At 43.5% G+C, this 24,127-nt stretch overlaps 24 non-coding genes and 6 pseudogenes across 24 annotated transcripts; all 30 read right to left on the reverse strand.

Annotated features, from left to right (window-relative positions):
* Positions 1-649: 649 nt before the first annotated feature.
* On the reverse strand, positions 650-769 carry LOC142507613 (5S ribosomal RNA). The gene has a single exon (XR_012805866.1). It is a non-coding gene; the product is annotated as a 5S ribosomal RNA (ribosomal RNA).
* Positions 770-1,441: 672 nt separating this feature from the next.
* On the reverse strand, positions 1,442-1,560 carry LOC142513435 (5S ribosomal RNA). Its single transcript, XR_012809382.1, has one exon. It is a non-coding gene; the product is annotated as a 5S ribosomal RNA (ribosomal RNA).
* Positions 1,561-2,240: 680 nt separating this feature from the next.
* On the reverse strand, positions 2,241-2,359 carry LOC142511630 (5S ribosomal RNA; annotated as a pseudogene).
* A 646-nt stretch (positions 2,360-3,005) lies between these two features.
* Positions 3,006-3,124, reverse strand: LOC142514106 (5S ribosomal RNA). The gene has a single exon (XR_012810016.1). It is a non-coding gene; the product is annotated as a 5S ribosomal RNA (ribosomal RNA).
* Positions 3,125-3,805: 681 nt separating this feature from the next.
* Positions 3,806-3,924, reverse strand: LOC142510834 (5S ribosomal RNA; annotated as a pseudogene).
* An 839-nt stretch (positions 3,925-4,763) lies between these two features.
* On the reverse strand, positions 4,764-4,882 carry LOC142507602 (5S ribosomal RNA). Its single transcript, XR_012805855.1, has one exon. It is a non-coding gene; the product is annotated as a 5S ribosomal RNA (ribosomal RNA).
* Positions 4,883-5,565: 683 nt separating this feature from the next.
* Positions 5,566-5,684, reverse strand: LOC142516538 (5S ribosomal RNA). The gene has a single exon (XR_012812327.1). It is a non-coding gene; the product is annotated as a 5S ribosomal RNA (ribosomal RNA).
* A 680-nt stretch (positions 5,685-6,364) lies between these two features.
* Positions 6,365-6,483, reverse strand: LOC142510326 (5S ribosomal RNA). The gene has a single exon (XR_012808445.1). It is a non-coding gene; the product is annotated as a 5S ribosomal RNA (ribosomal RNA).
* Positions 6,484-7,165: 682 nt separating this feature from the next.
* LOC142506863 (5S ribosomal RNA) lies at positions 7,166-7,284 on the reverse strand. The gene has a single exon (XR_012805138.1). It is a non-coding gene; the product is annotated as a 5S ribosomal RNA (ribosomal RNA).
* A 242-nt stretch (positions 7,285-7,526) lies between these two features.
* On the reverse strand, positions 7,527-7,645 carry LOC142508838 (5S ribosomal RNA). Its single transcript, XR_012807040.1, has one exon. It is a non-coding gene; the product is annotated as a 5S ribosomal RNA (ribosomal RNA).
* Positions 7,646-8,326: 681 nt separating this feature from the next.
* On the reverse strand, positions 8,327-8,445 carry LOC142508345 (5S ribosomal RNA). The gene has a single exon (XR_012806564.1). It is a non-coding gene; the product is annotated as a 5S ribosomal RNA (ribosomal RNA).
* Positions 8,446-9,413: 968 nt separating this feature from the next.
* LOC142508173 (5S ribosomal RNA) lies at positions 9,414-9,532 on the reverse strand. Its single transcript, XR_012806401.1, has one exon. It is a non-coding gene; the product is annotated as a 5S ribosomal RNA (ribosomal RNA).
* A 683-nt stretch (positions 9,533-10,215) lies between these two features.
* LOC142516928 (5S ribosomal RNA) lies at positions 10,216-10,334 on the reverse strand. Its single transcript, XR_012812695.1, has one exon. It is a non-coding gene; the product is annotated as a 5S ribosomal RNA (ribosomal RNA).
* Positions 10,335-11,021: 687 nt separating this feature from the next.
* On the reverse strand, positions 11,022-11,140 carry LOC142508022 (5S ribosomal RNA). Its single transcript, XR_012806256.1, has one exon. It is a non-coding gene; the product is annotated as a 5S ribosomal RNA (ribosomal RNA).
* Positions 11,141-11,794: 654 nt separating this feature from the next.
* LOC142507711 (5S ribosomal RNA) lies at positions 11,795-11,913 on the reverse strand. Its single transcript, XR_012805960.1, has one exon. It is a non-coding gene; the product is annotated as a 5S ribosomal RNA (ribosomal RNA).
* Positions 11,914-12,643: 730 nt separating this feature from the next.
* On the reverse strand, positions 12,644-12,762 carry LOC142509312 (5S ribosomal RNA). Its single transcript, XR_012807492.1, has one exon. It is a non-coding gene; the product is annotated as a 5S ribosomal RNA (ribosomal RNA).
* A 686-nt stretch (positions 12,763-13,448) lies between these two features.
* Positions 13,449-13,567, reverse strand: LOC142515065 (5S ribosomal RNA). Its single transcript, XR_012810928.1, has one exon. It is a non-coding gene; the product is annotated as a 5S ribosomal RNA (ribosomal RNA).
* A 658-nt stretch (positions 13,568-14,225) lies between these two features.
* Positions 14,226-14,344, reverse strand: LOC142506361 (5S ribosomal RNA). The gene has a single exon (XR_012804655.1). It is a non-coding gene; the product is annotated as a 5S ribosomal RNA (ribosomal RNA).
* A 516-nt stretch (positions 14,345-14,860) lies between these two features.
* On the reverse strand, positions 14,861-14,979 carry LOC142512867 (5S ribosomal RNA; annotated as a pseudogene).
* A 683-nt stretch (positions 14,980-15,662) lies between these two features.
* LOC142509317 (5S ribosomal RNA) lies at positions 15,663-15,781 on the reverse strand. Its single transcript, XR_012807497.1, has one exon. It is a non-coding gene; the product is annotated as a 5S ribosomal RNA (ribosomal RNA).
* Positions 15,782-16,473: 692 nt separating this feature from the next.
* LOC142510684 (5S ribosomal RNA) lies at positions 16,474-16,592 on the reverse strand (annotated as a pseudogene).
* A 681-nt stretch (positions 16,593-17,273) lies between these two features.
* On the reverse strand, positions 17,274-17,392 carry LOC142511683 (5S ribosomal RNA; annotated as a pseudogene).
* A 680-nt stretch (positions 17,393-18,072) lies between these two features.
* LOC142513248 (5S ribosomal RNA) lies at positions 18,073-18,191 on the reverse strand. Its single transcript, XR_012809205.1, has one exon. It is a non-coding gene; the product is annotated as a 5S ribosomal RNA (ribosomal RNA).
* A 684-nt stretch (positions 18,192-18,875) lies between these two features.
* LOC142513867 (5S ribosomal RNA) lies at positions 18,876-18,994 on the reverse strand. Its single transcript, XR_012809791.1, has one exon. It is a non-coding gene; the product is annotated as a 5S ribosomal RNA (ribosomal RNA).
* Positions 18,995-19,678: 684 nt separating this feature from the next.
* Positions 19,679-19,796, reverse strand: LOC142508921 (5S ribosomal RNA). Its single transcript, XR_012807118.1, has one exon. It is a non-coding gene; the product is annotated as a 5S ribosomal RNA (ribosomal RNA).
* A 681-nt stretch (positions 19,797-20,477) lies between these two features.
* Positions 20,478-20,596, reverse strand: LOC142508365 (5S ribosomal RNA). Its single transcript, XR_012806580.1, has one exon. It is a non-coding gene; the product is annotated as a 5S ribosomal RNA (ribosomal RNA).
* Positions 20,597-21,267: 671 nt separating this feature from the next.
* Positions 21,268-21,386, reverse strand: LOC142511250 (5S ribosomal RNA; annotated as a pseudogene).
* A 682-nt stretch (positions 21,387-22,068) lies between these two features.
* LOC142510066 (5S ribosomal RNA) lies at positions 22,069-22,187 on the reverse strand. Its single transcript, XR_012808203.1, has one exon. It is a non-coding gene; the product is annotated as a 5S ribosomal RNA (ribosomal RNA).
* Positions 22,188-22,871: 684 nt separating this feature from the next.
* Positions 22,872-22,990, reverse strand: LOC142516929 (5S ribosomal RNA). Its single transcript, XR_012812696.1, has one exon. It is a non-coding gene; the product is annotated as a 5S ribosomal RNA (ribosomal RNA).
* A 672-nt stretch (positions 22,991-23,662) lies between these two features.
* LOC142508089 (5S ribosomal RNA) lies at positions 23,663-23,781 on the reverse strand. Its single transcript, XR_012806321.1, has one exon. It is a non-coding gene; the product is annotated as a 5S ribosomal RNA (ribosomal RNA).
* Positions 23,782-24,127: the final 346 nt, after the last annotated feature.

Genomic DNA, 24,127 nt, shown 5'->3' on the forward strand with positions numbered 1-24,127 from the left:
CGAGTACGTGTGTAGCGGGCGGCGATGGACAACACGCGGCACTGCTCTCGCCCAATCAGAACCATGAAGTTAAGCGTTCTGGAGCGATGGCAGAGCTAGGATGGGTGACCTCCCTGGGAAGTCCTCGTGTCGCGACCGTTTACTTAAATTATGGATAAAACAGTCGAAATAATTGTTTTTAATGAGTTAACCGTCTCCGGAGTAATCTGCGTCATACCCTTCCGCAGAGAACCGACTCACGACAACAAAAATCGCTAAATGTTTCTAGAAAATAAAAAAAAAATAATAAGAAGAAAATAACGAATGTAAGCTATTATTATGCCTGGGATACGATAAAATGGAACCAGAATCGAATTTCGGACATCCTAAACGGATTTCTCGAGGAAACGGAAGCTTAACAGAAGCGGAAAATCCCAAATTAGAGCGTCTTAAAGAAGAAATTCGGCTAAAATCTCGCCAGCTCAGTGCGGAGAATGAGTCACGTTCGTTTGCCCGTTTACAATCAAATTAGGCTACATTTTTTTCCAAATCTGGCTGTGCCCCGAGCTACGTTGATTTCACATGTCTTATCTAGTCCCGATCGAGATTCAGATGATTTGAGCCAAAAATCGTCTATCAACAAGTAATCAAAAATAGAAAAACACGAAAAGGGGTGCAACACGAGGACTTCCCAGGGGGTCCACCCATCCTAGTACTGATCTCGCCCAAGAACGCTTAACTTCGGAGTTCTGATTGGATCCGGTGAATTAGTGCTGGTATGATCGCACCCGACATTGAGTGGGATGTTTATTCTTATATCCCTCGAGTACGTGTGGAGTGGGCGGCGATGGACAACACGTGGCACTGCTCCCGCCCAATCAGAACCATGAAATTAAGCGTTCTGGCGCGATGGCAGAGCTAGGATCGGTGACCTCCCTGGGCAGTCCTCGTGTCCCGACCGTTTACGTAAATTATGGCTAAACAGTCGAAATAATTATTTTTAATGAGTTAACCGTCTTCGGAGTAATCAGCGTCATACCCTTTCGCACAGAACTGGCTCACGACAACAAAAATCGCTAAATGTTTCCAGAAAATAGAAAAAAAATAATAATAAGAAAATAGCGAATGTAAAGCTATTATTATCCCTGGGATATGATAAAATGGAACCGAAATCAAATTTCGGACTTCCTAAGCTGATTTCTCGAGGAAACGGAAGCTTAACAGAAGCGGAAAATCGCAAATTAGAGAAGGAATTCAGCTAAAATCTCGTCAGCTCATTGCGGAGTAATGAATCTCGTTCGTTTGCCTGTTTACAATCAAATATGGCTACAATTTTGTCCAAATCCGGCAGCGCCCGAGCTACGTTCATTTCACATGTCTTATCTAGTCCCGATCGAGATTCAGATGATTTGAGCCGAAAATCATCTGTAAACAAGTAATCAAAAATAGAAAAACACGAAAAGGGGTGCAACACGAGGACTTCTCAGGGGATCACCCATCCTAGTACTGCTCTCGCCCTAGCACGCTTAACTTCGGAATTCTGATGGGATCCGGTGCATTAGTGCTGGTATGATCGCACCCGACATTGAGTGGAATGTTTATTCTTATATCCATCGAGTACGTGTGGAGCGGGCGGCGATGGACAACACGTGGCACTGCTCTCGACCAATCAGAACCACGAAGTTAATCGTTCTGGCGCGATGGCAGAGCTAGGATGGGTGACCTCCCTGGGAAGTCTTCGTGTCGCGACCGTTTATGTAATTTATGGATAAAACAGTCGAAATAATATTTTTTAATTAGTTAACCGTCTCCGGAGTAATCTGCGTTATACCCTTCCGCACAGAGTCGGCTCACGACAACAAAAATCGCTAAATGTTTCCAGAAAATAGAAAAAAAATAAGAAAAAGAAAATAGCAAACGTAAAGCTATTATTATGCCTGAGATACGATAAAATGGAACCGGAATTGAATTTCGGACTTAGAGAAGGAATTTGGCTAAAAGGAAACTTAACAGAAGCGGAAAATCGCAAATTAGAGGGTCTTAGAGAAGGAATTTGGCTAAAATCTCGCCAGCTCATTGCGTAATAATGAGTCTCGTTCGTTTGCCTGTTTAAAATCAAATTTGGCTACAATTTTGTCCAAATTCGGCAGTGCCCGAGCTACGTTGATTTCACATGTCATATCTGGTACCGATCGAGATTCAGATGATTTGAGCCCAAAATTGTTTGTCAACAAGTAATCTAAAATAGAAAAACACGAAAAGGGCTGCAACACAAGGACTTCCCAGGGGGTCACCCATCCTAGTACTGTTCTCGTCCAAGAACGCTTAACTTCGTAGTTTTGATGGGATCCGGTGCATTGGTGCTTGTATGATCGCACCCGACATTGAGTGGTATGTTTATTCTTATATCTCTCGAGTACGTGTGGAGCGGGCGGCGACGGACAACACGCGACACTGCTCTCGCCCAATCATAACTATGAAGTTAAGCGTTCTGGCGTGATGGCAGAGCTAGGATGGGTGACCTCCCTGGGAAGTCCTCGTGTCGCGACCGTTTATGTAAATTATGAGTTAACCGTCTCCGGAGTAATCTGCGTCATATCCTTTCGCACAGAACTGGCTCACGACAACAAAAATCGCTAAATGTTTCCAGAAAATAGAAAAAAGAATAGTAATAAGAAAATAGCGAATGTAAAGCTATTATTATGCTTAAGATACGATAAAATGGAACCGCAATCGAATTTGGGACTTCCTAAGCGGATTTCTCGAGGAAACGGAAACTTAACAGAAGCGGAAAATAGCAAATTTGAGGGTCTTAGAAAAGGAATTCGGCTAAAATCTCGCCAGCCCATTGCGGAGTCTCGTTCGTTTGCCCGTTTACAATAAAATTAAGCTACAATTTTGTCCAAATCCCGCAGTGTCCGAGCTACGTTGATTTCACATGTCTTATCTGGTCTTGATCGAGATTCAGATGATTTGAGCCGAAAATCATTTGTCAACAAGTAATCAAAAATATAAAAAAACGAAAAGGGGTGCAACACGAGGACTTCCCAGGGGATCACCCGTCCTAGTACTGCTCTCGCCCAAGCACGCTTAACTTCGGAGTTCTGATGAGATCCGGTGCATTGGTGCTGGTATGATCGCACCCGACATTGAGTGGGATGTTTATTCTTAAATTCATCGAGTACCTGTGGAGCGGGCGGCGATGGACAACACGCGGCACGGCTCAAGACCAATCAGAACCATGAAGTTAAGCGTTCTGGCGCGATGGCAGAGCTAGGATGGGTGTCCTCCCTGGGAAGTCCTCGTGTCACGACCATTTACGTAAATTATGGCTAAAACAGTCGAAATAATTGCTTTTAATGAGTTAACCAACTCTGGAGTAATCTGCGTCATACCCTTCGGCACAGAACAGGCTCACGACAACAAAAATCGCTAAATGTTCCCAGAAAATAGAAAAAAAATAAGAAGGAGAAAATAGCGAATGTAAAGCTAATATTATGCCTGGGATACGATAAAATGGAACCGGAATCAAATTTCAAAATTTCTAAGCGGATTTCTCGAGGAAACGAAAGCTTAAAAGAAGCGGAAAATCGCAAATTAGAGGGTCTTAGAGAAGGAATTCGGCTAAAATCTCTTTAGCTCATTGCGGAGTAATAAGTCTCGTTCGTTTGCCCGTTTACAATCAAATTAGACTACAATTTTGTCCAAATCCGGCAGTGCCCGAGCTACGTTTATTTCACATGTCTTATCTTATCCCGATCGAGATTCAGATGATTTGAGCCGAAAATCGTTTCTCAACAAGTAATAAAAAATAGAAAAACACGAAAAGGGGCAACACGAGTACTTCCCAGTGGGTCACCCATCCTAGTACTGCTCTCGCCTAAGAACGCCTAACTTCGGAGATCTGATGGGATCCGGTGCATTAGTGCGGGTATAATCGCACCCGACATTGAGTGGGATGTTTATTCTTATATCCCTCGAGTACGTGTGGCTCGGGCGGCAATGGACAACACGCGGCACTGCTCTTGCCCAATCAAAACCATGAAGTTAAGCGTTCTTGCGCGGTGGCAGAGCTAGGATGGGTGACCTCTCTGAGAAGTCCTCGTGTCGCGACCATTTATGTAAATTATGGCTAAAACAGTCGAAATAATTGTTTTTAATGAGTTAACCGACTCTGAAGTTATCTGCGTCATACCCTTCCGCACAAAACCGGCTCACGATGGCAGAGCTAGGATGGGTGTCCTCCCTGGGAAGTCCTCGTGTCACGACCATTTACGTAAATTATGGCTAAAACAGTCGAAATAATTGCTTTTAATGAGTTAACCAACTCTGGAGTAATCTGCGTCATACCCTTCGGCACAGAACCGGCTCACAAAAACAAAAATCGCTAAATGTTCCCAGAAAATAGAAAAAAAATTAAGAAGAAGAAAATAGCGAATGTAAAGCTATTATTATGCCTGGGATACGATAAAATCGAACCTGAATCGAATTTCGAACTTCCTATGCGGATTTCTCGAGGAAACGGAAGCTTAACAAAAGGGGAAAATCGCAAATTAGAGTGTTTTAGAGAAGGAATTCAGCTAAAATCTCGTCAGCTTATTACGGAGTAATGAGTCTCGTTCGTTTGCCAGTTTACAATCAAATTAGGCTACAGTTTTGTCCAAATCGGGAAGTGTCCGAGCTCCGTTGATTTCGCATGTCTTATCTGATCCCGATCGAGATTCAGATGATTTGAGCCGAAAATCGCTTGTCAACAATTAATCAAAAATAGAAAAACACGAAAAGTGGTGCAACACGAGGACTTCCCAGGGGGTCACCCATCCTAGTACTGCTCTCGCCCAAGAAAGCTTAACTTCGGAGTTCTGATGGGATCCGGTGCATTAGTGTTGGTAAGATCGCACCCGACATTGAGTGGGATGTTTATTCTTATATCCCTCAAATACGTGTGGAGCGGGCGGCGATGGACAACCCGCGGCACTGCTCTCGCCCAATCAGAACCATGAAGTTAAGCGTTCTGGCGCGATGGCAGAGCTAGGATGGGTGACCTCCCTGGGAAGTCCTCGTGTCGCGACCGTTTACTTAAATTATGGATAAAACAGTCGAAATAATTGTTTTTAATGAGTTAACCGTCTCCGGAGTAATCTGCGTCATACCCTTCCGCAGAGAACCGACTCACGACAACAAAAATCGCTAAATGTTTCGAGAAAATAAAAAAAAAATAATAAGAAGAAAATAACGAATGTAAGCTATTATTATGCCTGGGATACGATAAAATGGAACCGAAATCGAATTTCGGACTTCCTATGAGGATTTTTTTGAGGAAACGGAAGCTTAACAGAAGCGGAAAATCGCAAATTAGAGGGTCCTAGAGAAAGAATTCCGCTAAAATCTTGCCAGCTCATTGCGGAGTAACGAGTCTCGTTCGTTTGCCGGATTACAATCAAATTAGGCTACAATTTTGTCCAAATCCGGCAGTGCCCGAGCTACGTTGATTTCACATCTCTTATCCGGTCCCGATCGAGATTCAGATGATTTGAGCCGAAAATCGTCTGTCAACAAGTAATCAAAAATAGAAAACACGAAAAGGGGTGGCAACACGAGGACTTCCCAGGGGGTCACCCAACCTAGTACTGGTCTCGCCCAAGCACGCTTAACTTTGGAGTTCTGATGGGATCCGGTGCATTAGTGCTGGTATGATCGCACCTGACATTGAGTGGGATGTTAATTCTTATATACCTTGAGTACGTGTGGCGCGGCGGAGATGGACAACACGCGGCACTTCTCTCGCCCAATCAGAACCATGAAGTTTAGCATTCTGGTGCGATGGCAGAGCTAGGATGGGTGACCTCCCTAGGAAGTCCGCGTGTCGCGACCGTTTACGTAAATTATAGCTAAAACAGTCGAAATAATTGTTTTTAATGAGTTAACCGTCTCCGGGGTAATCTGCGTCATACCCTTCTGCACAGAATCTGCTCAAGACAACAAAAATAGCTAAATATTCCCAGGAAATAGAAAAAAAAAGAAGACGAAAATAGCGAATGTAAAGCTATTATTATGCCTGGGATACGATAAAATCGAACCTGAATCGAATTTCGAACTTCCTATGCGGATTTCTCGAGGAAACGGAAGCTTAACAGAAGCGGAAAATCGCAAATTAGAGTGTTTTAGAGAAGGAATTCGGCTAAAATCTCGTCAGCATATTGCAGAGTAATGAGTCTCGTTCGTTTGCCAGTTTACAATCAAATTAGGCTACAATTTTGTCCAAATCCGGCAGTGCCCGAGCTACGTTGATTTCACATATCTTATCTAGTACCGATCGAGATTCAGTTTATTTGAGCAGAAAATCGTCTGTCAACAAGTAATAAAAAATTGAAAAACACGAAAAGGTGTGCAACACGAGGACTTCCCAGGGGGTCACCCATCCTAGTACTGCTCCCGCCCAACCACGCTTAACTTCAGATGTCTGATGGGATCCGGTGCATTAGTGTTTGTTTGATCGCACCCGACATTGAGTGGGATGTTCATTCTTATATCCCTCGAATACATGTGGACCGGGCGGCGATGGACAACTCGCGGCACTGCTCTCGCCCAATCATAACCATGAAGTTAAGCGTTCTGGCACGATGGCAGAGCTAGGATGCGTGACCTCCCTGAGAAGTCCTCGTGTCGCGATCGTTTGCGTAAATTATGGCTAAAACAGTCGAAATAATTGTTTTAAATGAGTTAACCGTCTTTGGAGTAATCTGCGTTATACCCTTCCGCACAGAACCAGCTCACGAGAACAAAAATCGCTAAATGTTCTAAGAAAATAGAAAAAAATAAGAATAAGAAAATAGCGAATGTAAAGCTATTATTATCCCTGGGATACGATAAAATGGAACCGAAATCGAATTTCGGACTTCCAAAGCGGATTTCTCGAGGAAACGGAAGCTTAACAGAAGCGGAAAATCGCAAATTAGATGGTCTTAGAGAAGGAATTTGGCTAAAATCTCGTCAGCTCATTGCGGAGTAATGAGTCTCGTTCGTTTGCCCGTTTACAATCAAATAAGGCTACAATTTAGTCCAAATCCGGCAGTGCCCGAGCTACGTTGATTTCACATGTCTTATCTGGTCCCGATCGAGATTCAGTTGATTTGAGCCGAAAATCTTCTGTCAACAAGTAATAAAAAATTGAAAAACACGAAAAGGGGTGCAACACGAGGACTTCCCAAGGGGTCACCCATCCTAGTACTGCTCTCGCCCAACCACGCTTAACTTCAGATGTCTGATGGGATCCGGTGCATTAGTGTTGGTTTGATCGCACCCGACATTGAGTGGGATGTTCATTCTTATAAGGAATTTGGCTAAAATCTTGTCAGCTCATTGCGGAGTAATGAGTCTCGTTCGTTTGCCCGTTTACAATCAAATAAGGCTACAATTTAGTCCAAATCTGGCAGTGCCCGAGCTACGTTGATTTCACATGTCTTATCTGGTCCCGATCGAGATTCAGTTGATTTGAGCCGAAAATCATCTGTCAACAAGTAATAAAAAATTGAAAAACACGAAAAGGGGTGCAACACGAGGACTTCCCAGGGGGTCACCCATCCTAGTACTGCTCTCGCCCAACCACGCCTAACTTCAGATGTCTGATGGGATCCGGTGCATTAGTGTTGGTTTGATCGCACCCGACATTGAGTGGGATGTTCATTCTTATATCCCTCGAGTACATGTGGAGCGGGCGGCGATCGACAACTCGCGGCACTGCTCTCGCCCAATCATAACCATGAAGTTAAGCGTCCTGGCACGATGGCAGAGCTAGGATGCGTGACCTCCCTTAGAAGCCCTCGTGTCGCGACCGTTTACGTAAATTATGGCTAAAACAGTCGAAATAATTGTTTTTAATGAGTTAACCGTCTCCGGAGTAATCTGCGTTATACCCTTCCGCACAGAACCAGCTCACGACAACAAAAATCGCTAAATTTCTAAGAAAATAGAAAAAAATAAGAATAAGAAAATAGCGAATGTAAAGCTATTATTATACCTGGGATACGATAAAATAGAACCGAAATCGAATTTCGGACTTCCAAAGCGGATTTCTCGAGGAAACGGAAGCTTAGCAGAAGCGGAAAATCGCAAATTAGATGGTCTTAGAGAAGGAATTTGGCTAAAATCTCGTCAGCTCATTGCGGAGTAATGAGTCTCGTTCGTTTGCCCGTTTACAATCAAATAAGGCTACAATTTAGTCCAAATCCGGCAGTGCCCGAGCTACGTTGATTTCACATGTCTTATCTGGTCCCGATCGAGATTCAGTTGATTTGAGCCGAAAATCTTCTGTCAACAAGTAATAAAAAATTGAAAAACACGAAAAGGGGTGCAACACGAGGACTTCCCAGGGGGTCACCCATCCTAGTACTGCTCTCGCCCAACCACGCTTAACTTCAGATGTCTGGTGGGATCCGGTGCATTAGTGTTGGTTTGATCGCACCCGACATTGAGTGGGATGTTCATTCTTATATCCCTCGAGTACATGTGGAGCGGGCGGCGATGGACAACTCGCGGCACTGCTCTCGCCCAATCATAACCATGAAGTTAAGCGTTCTGGCACGATGGCAGAGCTAAGATGGGTGACCTCCCTGGGAAGTTCTCGTGTCGCGACCGTTTACGTAAATTATGGCTAAAACAGTCGAAATAATTGTTTTTAATGAGTTAACCGTCTCCGGAGTAATCTGCGTCATACCCTTCCGCACGGAACCGGCTCACGACAACAAAAATTGCTAAATGTTCTAAGAAAATAGAAAAAAATAAGAATAAGAAAATAGCAAATGTAAAGCTATTACTATCCCTGGGATACGATAAAATAGAACCGAAATCGAATTTCGGACTTCCAAAGCTGATTTCTCGAGGAAACAGAAGCTTAACAGAAGCGGAAAATCGCAAATTAGAGGGTCTTAAAGAAGGGATTCGGCTAAAATCTTGCCAGCTCATTGCGGAGTAATGAGTCTCGTTCGTTTGCCTTTTTACAATCAAATTAGGCTAAAATTTTGTCCAAATCCGGCAGTGCCCGAGCTACGTTGATTTAACATCTCTTAAGAAGAAGAAAATAGCGAATGTAAAGCTATTATTATACATGGGATACGATAAAATGGCACCGGAATCGAATTTCGGACTTCCTAAACGGATTTCTCGAGGAAACAGAAGCTTAACAGAAACGGAAAATCGCAAATTAGAGTGTCTTAGGGAAAGGATTCGGCTAAAATATCGTCAGCTCATTGCGGAGTAATGAGTCTCGTTCGTTTGGCCGTTTACAATCAAATTAGCCTGCAATTTTGTCCAAATCCGGCAGTGTCCGTGCTACGTCGTTTTCACATGTCTTATCTGGTCCTGATCGAGATTCAGATGATTTGATCCGAAAATCGTTTGTCAACAAGTAATCAAAAATAGAAAAACACGAAAAGGAGTGGCAACACAAGGACTTCCCAGGGGGTCACCCATCCTAGTACTGGTCTCGCCCAAGCACGCTTAACTTTGGAGTTCTGATGGGATCCGGTGAATTATTGCTGGTATGATCGCACCCGACATTGAGTGGGATGTTTATTTTTATATACCTCGAGTACGTGTGGCGCGGGCGGAGATGGACAACACGCGGCACTGCTCTCGCCCAATCAGAACCATGATGTTAAGCGTTCTGGCGCGATGGCAAAGCTAGGATGGGTGACCTCCCTAGGAACTCCTCGTGTCGCGACCGTTTACGTAAATTATAGCTAAAACAGTCGAAATAATTGTTTTTAATGATTTAACCGTCTCTGGAGTAATCTGCATCATACCCTTCCGCACAGAACCGGCTCCCGAAAATAAAAATCGCTAAATGTTCCCAGAAAATAGAAATAAAATAAGAAGAATAAAATAGCGAATGTAAAGATGTTATTATGCTTGGGATACGATAAAATTAAGCCAGAATCGAATTTCGGACTTTCCAAGCGGATTTCTCAAGGAAACAGAAATTTAACAGAATCGAAAAATCGCAAATTAGAGGGTCTTAGAGAAGGAATTCGGCTAAAATCTCGCCAGCTCTTTGCGGAGTAATGAGTCTCGTTCGTTTGACCGTTAACAATCAAATTAGGCTACAATTTTGTCCAAATCCGGCAGTGTCCGAGCTACGTTGATTTCACATTTCTTATCTGGTCTCGATCAAGATTCAGATGATTTGAGCCGAAAATCGTCTGTCAACAAGTAATCAAAAATAGAAAAACACGAAAAGGGGTGCAACACAAGAACTTCCCAGAGGATCACCCATCCTAGTACTGCTCTCGTCCAAGCACGCTTAACTTCGGAGTTCTGATGGGATTCGATGCATTAGTGCTGGTATGATCGCACCCGACATTGAGTGGGATGTTTATTCTTATATCCCTCGAGTACGTGTGGCGCGGGCGGCGATGGACAAAACGCGGCACTGCTCTCGCCCAATCAGAACCATGAAGTTAAGTGTTCTGGCGCGATGGCAGAGCTAGGATGGGTGACCTCCCCAGGAAGTCCTCGTGTCGCGACCGTTTACGTAAATTATAGCTAAAACAGTCGAAATAATTGTTTTTAATGAGTTAACCGTCTCCGGAGTAATCTACGTCATACCCTTCCGCACAGAACCGGCTCACGACAACAAAAATCGCTAAATGTTCCTAGAAAATAGGAAAAAAAATATGAAGAAGAAAATAGCGAATGAAAAGCTATTATTATGCCTGAGATACGATAAAAAAATGGAACCGGAATCGAATTTCTGACTTCCTAAGCGGATTTCTCGAGGAAACGGAAGCTTAACAGAAGCGGAAAATCGCAAATTAGAGGGTTTTAGAGAAGGAATCTAGCTAAAATCTCGCCAGCTCATTGTGGAGTAATGAGTCTCGTTCGTTTGCCCGTTTACAATCAAATTAGGCTACAATTTTGTCCAAATCCTGCAGTTCTCGAGCTATGTTGATTTCACATGTCTTATCTTGTCCTGATCGAGATTCAGATGTTCTTAGCCGAAAATCGTCCGTCAACAATTAATCAAAAATAGAAAAACACGAAAAGGCATGCAACAAGAGGACTTCCCAGGGGGTCACCCATCCTAGTACTGGTCTCGCCCAAGCACGCTTAACTTCGGATTTCTGATGGGATCCGGTGCATTAGTGCTGGTATGATCACAACAAACATTGAGTGGGGATGTTTATTCTTATATCCCTGAAGTACGTGTGGCGCGGGCGGCGATGGACTACACGCGGCACTTCTCTCGCCCAATCAGAATCACTAAGTTAAGCGTTCTAGCGTGATGGCAGAGCTAGGATGGGTGACCTCCCTGGGAAGTCCTCGTGCCGCGACCGTTTACGTAAATTATAGCTTAAACAGTCGAAATAATTGTTTTTAATGAGTTAACCGTCTCTAGAGTAATCTGCGTCATATCCTTCCGCACAGAACCGGCTCACGTTTACAAAAATCGCTAAATATTCCCAGAAAATAGAAAAAATAATAAGAAGAAGAAAATAGCGAATGTAAAGCTATTATTATGCCTGGGATACGATAAAATGGAACCGGAATCGAATTTCGGACTTCCTAAGCGAATTTCTCGAGGAAACGGAAGCTTAATAAGAGCGGAAAATCGCAAATTAGAGGGTCTTAGAAAAGGAATTCGGCAAAAATCTCGCCAGCTAATTGCCGAGTAATGAGTCTCGTTCGTTTGCCCGTTTACAATCAAATTAGGCTACAATTTTGTCCAAATCCGGCAGTGCCCGAGCTTCGTTGATTCAGATGATTTGAGCCGAAAATCGTCTGTCAACAAGTAATCAAAAATAGAAAAACACGAAAAGGGGTGCAACACGAGAACTTCCCAGGGGGTCACCCATCCTAGTACAGGTCTCGCCCAAACACGCTTAACTTCGGAGTTCTGATGGGATCCATTGAATTAGTGCTGGTATGATCGTACCCGACATTGAGTGGGATGTTTATTCTTATATCCCTCGAGTACGTGTAGAGCGGGCGGCTATGGACAAGACGCGGCACTGCTCTCGCACAATCGGAACCATGATGTTAAGCGTTCTGGCACGATGGCAGAGCGAGGATGGGTGACCTCCCTGGGACGTCCTCGTGTCGCAACCGTTTACGTAAATTATAGCTAAAAGAGTCGAAAAAATGGTTTTTATTGAGTTAACCATCTCCGGAGTAATCTACGTCATACCCTTCCGCACAAAACCGGCTCACGACAACAAAATCGCTAAATGTTCCCAAAAAATAGAAAAAAATAAGAAGAAGAAAATAGCGAATGTAAAGCTATTATTATGCCATGAATACGATAAAATGTAACTGGAATCGAATTTCGGACTTCCTAAACGGATTTCTCGAGGAAACGGAAGCTTAACAGAAGCGGAAAATTGCAAATTAGAGGGTCTTAGAGAAGGAATTCGGCTAAAATATCACCAGCTCATTGCAGAGTAATGAGTAGAGAAGGAATTCGGCTAAAATCTCACCAGCTCATTGCAGAGTAATGAGTCTCGTTCGTTTGTCCGTTTACAATCAAATTAGGCTACAATTTTGTCCAAATCCGGCAGTGCCCGAGCTACTTTGATTTCACATGTCTTATCTGATCCGATCGAGATTTTGAAGATTTGAGCCAAAAATCGTCCGTTACTAATTAATAAAAAATAGAAAAACACGAAAAGAGGTGCAACACGAGGATTTCCCCGGGGGTCACCCATCCTAATACTGCCCTCGCCCAAGCACGCTTAGCTTCGTTGTTCTGATGGGATCCGATGCATTAGTGCTGGTATGATCGCACCCGACATTGAGTGGGATGTTTATTCTTATATATCCCTCGAGTACGTGTGGAGCGGATGATGATGGACAACACGCGGCACTGCTTTCGCCCAATCAGAACCATGAAGTTAAGCTTTCTGGCGCGATGGCAGAGCTAGGATGGGTGACCTCCCTAAGAAGTCCTCGTGTCGCGACCGTTTACGTAAATTATGGCTAAAACAATCGAAAATATTGTTTTTAATGAAATAACCATCTCCGGAGTAATCTGCGTCATACCATTCCGCACAGAACCGGCTCACGTTTAAAAAAATCGCTAAATATTCCCAGAAAATTGAAAAAAAAATAATAAGAAGAAAATAGCGAATGTAAAGCTATTATTATGCCTCGGATACGATAAAATGGAACCGGAATCGAATTTCGGACTTCCTAAGGGGATTTCTCGAGGAAACGGAAGCTTAACAGAAGCGGAAAATCGCAAATTAGTGGGTCTTAAAGAAGGAATTCGGCTAAAATCTCGCTAGCTCATTGCGGAGTAATGAGTCTCGTTCGTTTGCCCGTTTACAATCAAATTAAGATAAAATTTTGTCCAAATCCGGCAGTGCCCGAACTACGTTGATTTCACATGTCTTATCTGGTCCCGATCTAGATTCAGATGATTTGAGCCCAAAATCGTCTGTCAACAAGTAATCATAAATAGAAAAACACGAAAAGGGGTGCAACACGAGGACTTCCAAGGGGGTCACCCATCCTAGTACTGCTCTTGCCCAAGCATGCTTAACTTCGGAGTTCTGATGGGATCCGGTGCATTAGTACTGGTATGATCGCACCCGAAATTGAGTGGGATGTTTATACTTATATCCTTCGATAACGTGTGGAGCGGCGGAGATGGAGAACACGCGGCACTGCTCTCGCCTAATCAGAACCATGAAGTTAAGCGTTCTGGCGCGATGGAAGAGCTAGGATGGGTGACCTTCCTGGGAAGTCCTCGTGTCGCGACCGTTTACTTAAATTATGGATAAAACAATCGAAATAATTGTTTTTAATGAGTTAACCGTCTCCGGAGTAATCTGCGTCATACCCTTCCCCACAAAACCCTCAAGACAACAAAAATCGCTAAATGTTCCCAGTAAATAGAAAAAAATTTAAGTAGAAAAAAATTGCGAATGTAAAGCTATTATTATGCCTGGGATACAATAAAATGGAACCGGAATCGAATTTAGAACTTCCTCTCAAGGAAACAGAAGCGGAAAATCGCAAATTAGAGGGTCTTAGAGAAGGAATTCGTCTAATACTCGCCACCTCGTTGCGGAGTATTGAGTCTCGTTCGTTTGCCCGTTTACAATCAAATTAGGCTACAATTTTTCCAAATCCGGCAGTGCCCGAGCGACGTTGATTTCACATGTCTTATCTGGTCCCAATCGAGATTCAGATGATTTGAGCCGAAAATCGTCTGTCAACAAGTAATAAAAAATAGAAAAACACGAAAAGAGGTGCAACACGAGGACTTCCCAGGGGGTCACCGTTCCTGGTACTGGTCTCACCCAAGCACGCTTAACTTCGGAGTTCTGATGGGATCCGGTGCATTAGTGCTGGTATGATCGCACCCGACATTGAGTGGTATGTTTATTCTTATATCCCTCAAGTACGTGTGGAGCGGGCGGCGATGGACAACACGCGGCACCGCTCTCGCCAAATCGGAACGATGAATTTAAGCGTTCTGGCGCGATGCCAGAGCTAGGATGGTTGACCTCTCTGGGATGTCCTTCTGTCGCGACCGTTTACGTAAATTATAGCTAAAACAGTCGAAATAATTGTTTTTAATGAGTTAACCGTCTCCGGAGTAATCTGCGTCAAGAGAAACAGAAGCTTAACAGTAGCGAAAAATCGCAAATTAGATGGTCTTAGAGAAGGAATTCGGCTAAAATCTCGCCATCTCATTGCGGAGTAATGAGTGTCGTTCATTTGGCCGTTTACAATCAAATTAGCCTACAATTTTATCCAAATCCGGCAGTGCCCGAGATACGTTTATTTCACATGTCTTATCTGGTCCCGATCGAGATTCAGATGATTTGAGCCGAAAATCGTCTGTCAACAAATAATCAAAAATAGAAAAACACGAAACGGGGTGCTACACGAGGACTTTCCATGGGGTCACCCATCCTAGTACTGGTCTCAACCAATGACGCTTAACATCAGAGTTCTGATGGGATCCGGTGCATTAGTGCTGGTATGATTGTCCTTACATTGAGTGGGATGTTTATTCTTATATCCCCCGAGTACGTGTGGCGCGAGCGGCAATGGACAACACGCGGCACTGCTCTCGCACAATCAGAACCATGAAATTACGCGTTCTGTCGCAATGGCAGAGCTAGTATGGGTGACCTCCCTCGGAAGTCCTCCTGTCGCGATCGTTTACGTAAATTATAGCTAAAACAGTAGAAATAAATGTTTTTAATGAGTTAACCGTCTCTGGAGTAATCTGCGTCATACCCTTCCGCACAGAACCGGCTCACGACAACAAAAATCGCTAAATGTTCCCATAAAATAGAAAAAAAAATAAGAAGAAGAAAATAGTGAATGTAAAGCTATTATTATGCCTCGGATACGATAAAATGGAACCGGAATCTAATTTCGGACTTCCGAAGCGGATTTCTCGAGAAAACAGAAGCTTAACAGAAGAGGAAAATCGCAAATTAGAGGATCTTAGAGAAGGAATTCGGCTAAAATCTCGCCAGCTATTTGCGGAATAATGAGTCTCGTTCGTTTGCCCGTTTACAATCAAATTAGGCTACAATTTTGTCCGAATCCGGCAGTGCCCGAGCTACGTTGATTTCACATGTCTTATCTGGTCCCGATCGTTATTCAAATGATTTGAGCCGAAAATCGTCTGTCAACAAGTAATCAAAAATAGGAAAACACGAAAAAGGGTGCGACACGAGGACTTCCCACGGGGTCACCTATCCTAGTACTGTTCTCGCCCAAGCACGATTATCTTCGGAGTTCTGATGGGATTCGGTGCATTTGTGCTGGTATGATCGTACCCGACATTGAGTGGGATGTTTATTCTTATATCCCTAGAGTACGTGGTGCGCGAGCGGCGATGGACAACACGCGGCACTGCTCTCGCCCAATCAGAACCATTAATTTAAGCATTCTGGTGCGATGGCAGAGCTAGGATGGGCGACCTCCCTGAAAAGTCCTCGTGTCGTGACATTTTACGTAAATTATATCTAAAACAGTCGAAATAATTGTTTTTAATTGTTTTTAATGAGTTAACTATCTCCAGAGTAATCTGCGTCATACCCTTCCGCATAGAACCGTCTCATGACAACAAAAATCGCTAAATGTTCCCAGAAAATAGAAAAAAAATAATAAGAAGAAAATAGCGAATGTAAGTCTATTATTAAGCTTTGGATACGATAAAATATAACCGGAATCGAATTTCGGACATCCTAAACGGATTTCTCGAGGAAACGGAAACTTAAAAAAAGCGGAAAATCGCAAATTAGAGGGTCTTAGAGAAGGAATTCGGCTAAAATCTCGCCAGCTCATTGCGGAGTAAGAGACTCGTTCGTTTGCCCGTTTACAATCAAATTACCCTACAATTTTGTCCAAATCCGGTAGTGCCTAAGCTATGTTGATTTCACATGTCTTATCTGGTCCCGATCGAGATTCAGATGATTTGAGCCAAAAATCGTCTGTCAACAAGTAATCTAAAATAGAAAAACACGAAAATCGGTGCAACCCGAGGAATTTCCAGGGGGTCGCCCATCCTAGTACTGGTCTCGTCCAAGCACGCTTAACTTCGGAGTTCTGATGGGATCCGATGCATTAGTGCTGGCATGATCGCTCCCGAAATTGAGTGGGGTGTTTATTCTTATATCCCTCGAGTACGTGTGGAGCGGGCGGCGATGGACAAAACGCGGCACTGCTCTTACCCAATCAGAACCATGAAGTTAAGCATTCTGGCGCGATGATAGAGCTAGGATGGGTGACCTCCCCTGAAAGTCCTCGTGTCGCGAACGTTTACGTAAATTATGGCTATAACAGTCGAAATAATTGTTTTTAATGAGTTAACCATCTCCGGAGTGATCTGCGTCATACACTTCCGCACAGAACCGGCTCACGACAACAAAAATCGCTAAATGTTCCCAGAAATAGAAAAAAAATAAAAAGAAGAAAATAGCGAATGTAAAGCTATTATTATGCCTCGAATACGATAAAATGGAACCGGAATCGAATTTCAGACTTCCTAAGCGGATTTCTCGAGGAAACGGAAGTTTAACAGAAGCGGAAAATCGCAAATTAGAGGGTCTTAGGGAAGGAATTCGGCTAAAATCTCGCCAGCTCATTGCGGAGTAAGAGTCTTGTTCGTTTGCCCGTTTACAATCAAATTAGCCTAAAATTTTGTCCAAATCCGGCAGTACCCGAGCTACGTTGATTTCACATGTCTTATCTGGTCCCGATCGAGATTCAGATGATTTGAGCCAAAAATCTTTTGTCAACAAGTAATCAAAAATAGAAAAACACGGAGAGAGGTGCAACACGAGGACTTCCCAGGGTGTCGCCCATCCTAGTACTGGTCTCGCCAAAGCACGCTTAACTTTGGAGTTCTGATGGGATCCGGTGCAATACTGCTGGTATGTTCGCATCCGACATTGTGTGAGATGTTTATTCTTATATCCCTCGAGTACGTGTGGCGCGGGCGGCGATGGACAACACGCGGCACTGCTTTCGCCCAATCAGAACCATGAATTTAAGCGTTCTGACGCGATGACAGAGCTAGGATGGGTGACCTCCCTTGGAAGTCCTTGTGTCGCGACCGTTTACATAATTATAGCTAAAACAGTCGAAATAATTATTTTTAATGACTTAAACGCCTCCGGAGTCATCTGCGACATGCCCTTATGCACCGAACCGGCTCACGACAACAAAATCGCTAAATGTTCACAGAAAATAGAAAAAAATAAGAAGAAGAAAATAGCGAATGTAAAGCTATTATTATGCCCGGGATACGATAAAATGGAACCGGAATCGAATTTCGGACTTCCTTAACGGATTTCTCGAGGAAACAGAAGCTTAACAGAAGCGGAAAATCGCAAATTAGAGTGTCTTAGTGAAAGAATTCGGCTAAAATCACGCCAGCTCATTGTGGAGTAATGAGTCTCGTTCGTTTGCCCGTTTACAATCCAATTAGCCTACAATTTTGTCCAAATCCGGCAGTGTCCGAGCTACGTTGTTGTCACATGTCTTAACTGGTCCTAATCGAGATTCAGATGATTTGAGCCGAAAATAGTCTGTCAACTAGTAATCAAAAATAGAAAAACACGAAAAGGGGTGCAACACGAGGACTTTCAAGGGGGTCACCCATCCTAGTACTGCTCTCGCCCAAGCACGCTTAACTTCGGAGTTCTGATGGGATCCGGTGCATTAGTGCTGGTATGATCGCACCCGACATTGAGTGGGGTGTTTATTCTTATATCCCTCGAGTACGTGTGGAGCGGGCGGCGATGGACAACACGCGGCACTGCTCTCGCCCAATAGGAACCATGAAGTTAAGCGTTCTGGCGCGATGAAAGAGCTATGATGGGTTACCTCCCTTGGAAGTCCTTGTGTCGCGACCGTTTACATAAATTAAAGCTAAAATAGTCGAAATAATTGTTTTTAATGAGTTAACCGTCTCCGGAGTAATCTACGTCATACCCTTCCGCACAGAACCGACTCACGACAACAAAAATAGCTAAATTTTCCAAGAAAATAGAAAAGAAAATAAGAAGAATAAAATAGCAAATGTAAAGCTATTATTATGCCTGGGATACGATAAAATGGAAACGGAATCGAATTTCGGACTTCCTAAACGGATTTCTCGAGGAAACAGAAGTTTAACCGAAGCGAAAAATCGCAAATTAGAGGGTCTTAAAGAAATAATTCGGCTAAAATCTCGCCAGCCCATTACATAGTACTGAGTCTCGTTCGTTTGCCCGTTTATAATCAAATTAGCCTACAATTTTGTCCAAATCCGGCGGTGCCCGAGCTACGTTGATTTCACATGTCTTATCTGGTCCCGATCGAGATTCAGATAATTTGAGCCGAAAATTGTCTGTAAACAAGTAATCAAAAATAGAAAAACACAAAAAGGGGAGCAACACGAGGACTTACCAGGGGGTCACCCATCTTAGTACTGGTCTCGCCCAAGCACGCTTAACTTCGGAGTTCTGATGGGATCCGGTGCATTAGTGCTGGTATGATCGCTCCCGACATATAGTGGGATGTTTATTATTACTTCCCTCGAGTACGTGTGGCGCGGGCGGCGATGGACAACACGCGGCACTACTCTCGCCCAATCAGAACCATGAAATTAAGCGTTCTGGCGCGATGGCAGAGCTAGGATGGGTGACCTCCATGGGAAGTCCTCGTGTCACGACCGTTTACGTAAATTATGGATAAAACAGTTGAAATAATTGTTTTTAACGAGTTAACCATCTCCGGAGTAATATGCGTCATACCCTTCCGCACAAAACCTGCTCAAGACAACAAAAATCGCTAAATGTTCCCAGAAAATAGAAAAGAAAATTATAAGAAGAAAATAGCGAATGTAAAGCTATTATTATGCCTGGGATACGATGAAATGGAACCGGAATCGAATTTCGGACTTCCTAAGCGGATTTTTCGAGGAAACGGAACCTTAACAGAAGCGGAAAATCGCAAATAAGAGGGTCTTAGAGAAGGAATTCGGCTAAAATCTCGCCAGCACATTGTGGAGTAGTGAGTCTCGTTCGTTTGCCCGTTTACAATCAAATTAGCCTACAATTTTGTCCAAATCCGGCAGTGCCCAAGCTACGTTGATTTAACATGTCTTATCTGGTCCCGATAGAGATTCAGATGATTTGAGCCGAAAATCGTCTGTCAAAAAGTAATCGAAAGTAGAAGAACACGAAAAGAGGTGCAACACGAGAACTTCCAGGGGGTCACCTATCCTAATACTGGTCTCGCCCAAGCACGCTTAACTTCGGAGTTCTGACTGGATCCGGTGCATTAGTGCTGGCATGATCGCACTCGACATTGAGTGGGATGTTTATTCTTATATCCCTCGAGTACGTGTGGAGCGGACGGCGATGGACAACACGCGGCACTGCTCTCGCCCAATCAGAACCATGAATTTAAGCGTTCTGACGCGATGACAGAGCTAGGATGGGTGACCTCCCTTGGAAGTCCTTGTGTCGCGACCGTTTACATAATTATAGCTAAAACAGTCGAAATAATTGTTTTTAATGAGTTAACCGTCTCCGAAGTCATCTGCGTCATACCCTTCTGCACCGAACCGGCTCACGACAACAAAAATCGCTAAATGTTCACAGAAAATAGAAAAAAATAAGAAGAAAAAAATAGCGAATGTAAAGCTATTATTATGCCTGGGATACGATAAAATGGAACCGGAATCGAATTTCAGACTTCCTAAACGGATTTCTCGAGGAAACAGAAGCTTAACAGAAGCGGAAAATCGCAAACTAGAGTGTCTTGGAGAAAGAATTCGGTTAAAATCTCGCCAGCTCATTCCGGAGTAATGAGTCTCGTTCGTTTGCCCGTTTACAACCAAATTAGCCTACTATTTTTTTCAAATCCGGCAGTGCCCAAGCTACGTTGATTTCACATGTCTTATCTAATCCCGATCGTGATTCAGATGATTTGAGCCGAAAATCATCTGTCAACAAGTAATCAAAAATAGAAAAACACGAAAAGGGATGCAATACGAGAACTTCCTAGGGGGTCACCCATCCTAGTACTGCTCTCGCCCAAGCACGCTTAACTTCGGAGTTCTGATGGGATCCGGTGCATTAGTGCTGGTATGATCGCACCCGACATTGAGTGGATGTTTATTCTTATATCCCTCGAGTACGTGTGGAGCTGGCGGCGATGGACAACACGCGGCACTGCTCTCGCCCAATCAGAACTATGAATTTAAGCATTCTGGCGCGATGACAGAGCTAGGATGGGTGACCTACCTTGGAAGTCCTTGTGTCGCGACCGTTTACATAATTATAGCTAAAACAGTCGAAATAATTGTTTTTAATGAGTTAACCGTCTCCGGAGTCATCCGCGTCATACCCTTCTGCACCGAACCGGCTCACGACAACAAAAATCGCTAAATGTTCACAGAAAATAGAAAAAAATAAGAAGAAGAAAATAGCGAATGTAAAGCTATTATTATACATGGGATACGATAAAATGGCACCGGAATCGAATTTCGGACTTCCTAAACGGATTTCTCGAGGAAACAGAAGCTTAACAGAAACGGAAAATCGCAAATTAGAGTGTCTTAGGGAAAGAATTCGGCTAAAATATCGTCAGCTCATTGCGGAGTAATGAGTCTCGTTCGTTTGGCCGTTTACAATCAAATTAGCCTGCAATTTTGTCCAAATCCGGCAGTGTCCGTGCTACGTCGTTTTCACATGTCTTATCTGGTCCCTGATCGAGATTCAGATGATTTGAGCCGAAAATCGTCTGTCAACAAGTAATCAAAAATAGAAAGGGGTGCAACACGAGGACTTCCAAGGGGGTCACCCATCCTAGTACTGCTCTTGACCAAGCACGCTTAACTTCGGAGTTTTGATAGGATCAGGTGCATAAGTGCAGGTATGATCACACACGACATTGAGTGGGATGTTTATTTTTATATCCCTCGAGTACGTGTGGAGCGGGCGGTGATGGAAAACACGCGGCTCTACTCTCGCCTAATCAGAACCATGAAGTTAAGCGTTCTGGCGCGATGGTAGAGCGAGGATGGGTGACCTCCCTGGCAGCCCACGTGTCGCGACCGTTTACGTAAATTATGGGTAAAACAATCGAAATAATTGTTTTTAATGAGTTAACCGTCTCCGGAGTAATTTGCGTTATACCATTCTGCACAGAACCGGCTCACGACAAAAAAAATTGCTAAATGTTCCCAGAAAATAGAAAAAAAAATAAGAAGAAGAAAATAGTGAATGTAAAGCTATTATTATGCGTGAGATACAATAAAATGGAACCGAAATAGAATTTCGAACTTTCTAAGCGGATTTCTCGAGGAAACGAAAGCTTAACAGAAGCGAAAAATCGCAAATTAGAGGGTCCTAGAGAAGGAATTCGCCTAAATCTCGCCAGCTTCTTGTGGAGTAATGAGTCTCGTTCGTTTGCCAGTTTACAATCAAATTAGGCTACAATTTTGTCCAAATCCGGCAGTGCTTGAGCTACTTTGATTTCACATGTCTTATCTAATTCTGATCGAGATTCAGATTATTTGAACCGAAAATCGTCTGTCAACAAGTAATCAAAAATAGAAAAACACGAAAAGGGGTGTAACACGAGGACTTCCCAGGGGTTCACCCATCATAGTACTGCTCTCGCCCAAGCACGCTTAACTTAGGAGTTCTGATAGGAACCGGTGCATAAGTGCAGGTATGATCGCACCCGATATTGAGTGGGATGTTTATTCTTATATCCCTCGAGTACGTGTGGAGTGGGCGGCGATGGACAACACGCGGCACTGCTCTCGCCCAATCAGAACCATGAAGTTAAGCGTTCTGGCGCGATGGCAGAGCTAGGATGGGTGACCTTTCTTGGAAGTCCTCGTGCCGTGACCGTTTACGTAAATTATGGATAAAACAGTCAAAATAATTGTTTTTAATGAGTTAACCGTCACCGCAGTAATATGCGTCATACCCTTCCGCACAGAACCGGCTCACGACGACAAAAATCGCTAAATGTTCCCAAAAAATAGAAAAAAAAATAATAAGAAGAAAATAGCGAATGTAAAGCTATTATTATGCCTGGGATACGATAAAATGGAACCAGAATCGAATTTAGAACTTCCTAAGCAAATTTCTTGAGGAAACGGAACCTTAACAAAAGCGGAAAATCACAAATTAGAGAGTCTTAGAGAAGGAATTCGGCTAAAATCTCGCCAGCTCATTGCGGAGTAATGAGTCTCGTTCGTTTGACCGTTAACAATCAAATTAGGCTACAATTTTGTCCAAATCCGGCAGTGTCCGAGCTACGTTGATTTCACATTTCTTATCTGGTCTCGATCAAGATTCAGATGATTTGAGCCGAAAATCGTCTGTCAACAAGTAATCAAAAATAGAAAAACACGAAAAGGGGTGCAACACAAGAACTTCCCAGAGGATCACCCATCCTAGTACTGCTCTCGTCCAAGCACGCTTAACTTCGGAGTTCTGATGGGATTCGATGCATTAGTGCTGGTATGATCGCACCCGACATTGAGTGGGATGTTTATTCTTATATCCCTCGAGTACGTGTGGAGATGGCGGCGATGGACAACACGCGGCACTGCTCTCGCCCAATCAAAACCATGAATTTAAGCGTTCTGGCGCGATGACAGAGCTAGGATGGGTGACCTCCCTTGGAAGTCCTTGTGTCGCGACCGTTTACATAATTATAGCTAAAACAGTCGAAATAATTGTTTTTAATGAGTTAACCGTCTCCGAAGTCATCTGCGTCATACCCTTCTGCACCGAACCGGCTCACGACAACAAAAATCGCTAAATGTTCACAGAAAATAGAAAAAAAATAAGAAGAAGAAAATAGCGAATGTAAAGCTATTATTATACATGGGATACGATAAAATGGAACCGGAATCGAATTTCGGACTTCCTAAACGGATTTCTCGAGGCAACCGAAGGTTAACAGAAACGGAAAATCGCAAATTAGAGTGTCTTAGGGAAAGAATTCGGCAAAAATCTCGCCAGCTCATTGCGGAGTAATGAGTCTCGTTCGTTTGCCCGTTTACAATCAAATTAGCCTGCAATTTTGTCCAAATCCGGCATTGTCCGAGCTACGTTGTTTTCACATGTCTTATCTGGTCCCGATCGAGATTCAGATGATTTGAGCCGAAAATCGTCTGTCAACAAGTAATCAAAAATAGAAAGGGGTGCAACACGTGGACTTCAAATGAGGTCACCCATCCTAGTACTGCTCTTGACCAAGCACGCTTAACTTCGGAGTTTTGATGGGATCCGGTGCATAAGTGCAGGTATGATCACACCCGACATTGAGTGGGATGTTTATTCTTATATCCCTCGAGTACGTGTGGAGCGGACGGTGATGGAAAACACGCGGCTCTACTCTTGCCTAATCAGGACCATGAAGTTAAGCGTTCTGGCGCGATGACAGAGCGAGGATGGGTGACCTCCCTGGCAGCCCACGTGTCGCGACTGTTTACGTAAATTATGGCTAAAACAATCGAAATAATTGTTTTTAATGAGTTAACCGTCTCCGGAGTAATTTGCGTTATACTATTCTGCACAGAACCGGCTCACGACAAAAAAAATTGCTAAATGTTCCCAGAAAAGAGAAAAAAAAATAAGAAGAAGAAAATAGTGAATGTAAAGCT

The sequence above is a fragment of the Primulina tabacum genome, chromosome 10, assembly GCF_025594145.1.
Source record: "Primulina tabacum isolate GXHZ01 chromosome 10, ASM2559414v2, whole genome shotgun sequence".
NCBI lineage: Eukaryota > Viridiplantae > Streptophyta > Magnoliopsida > Lamiales > Gesneriaceae > Primulina > Primulina tabacum.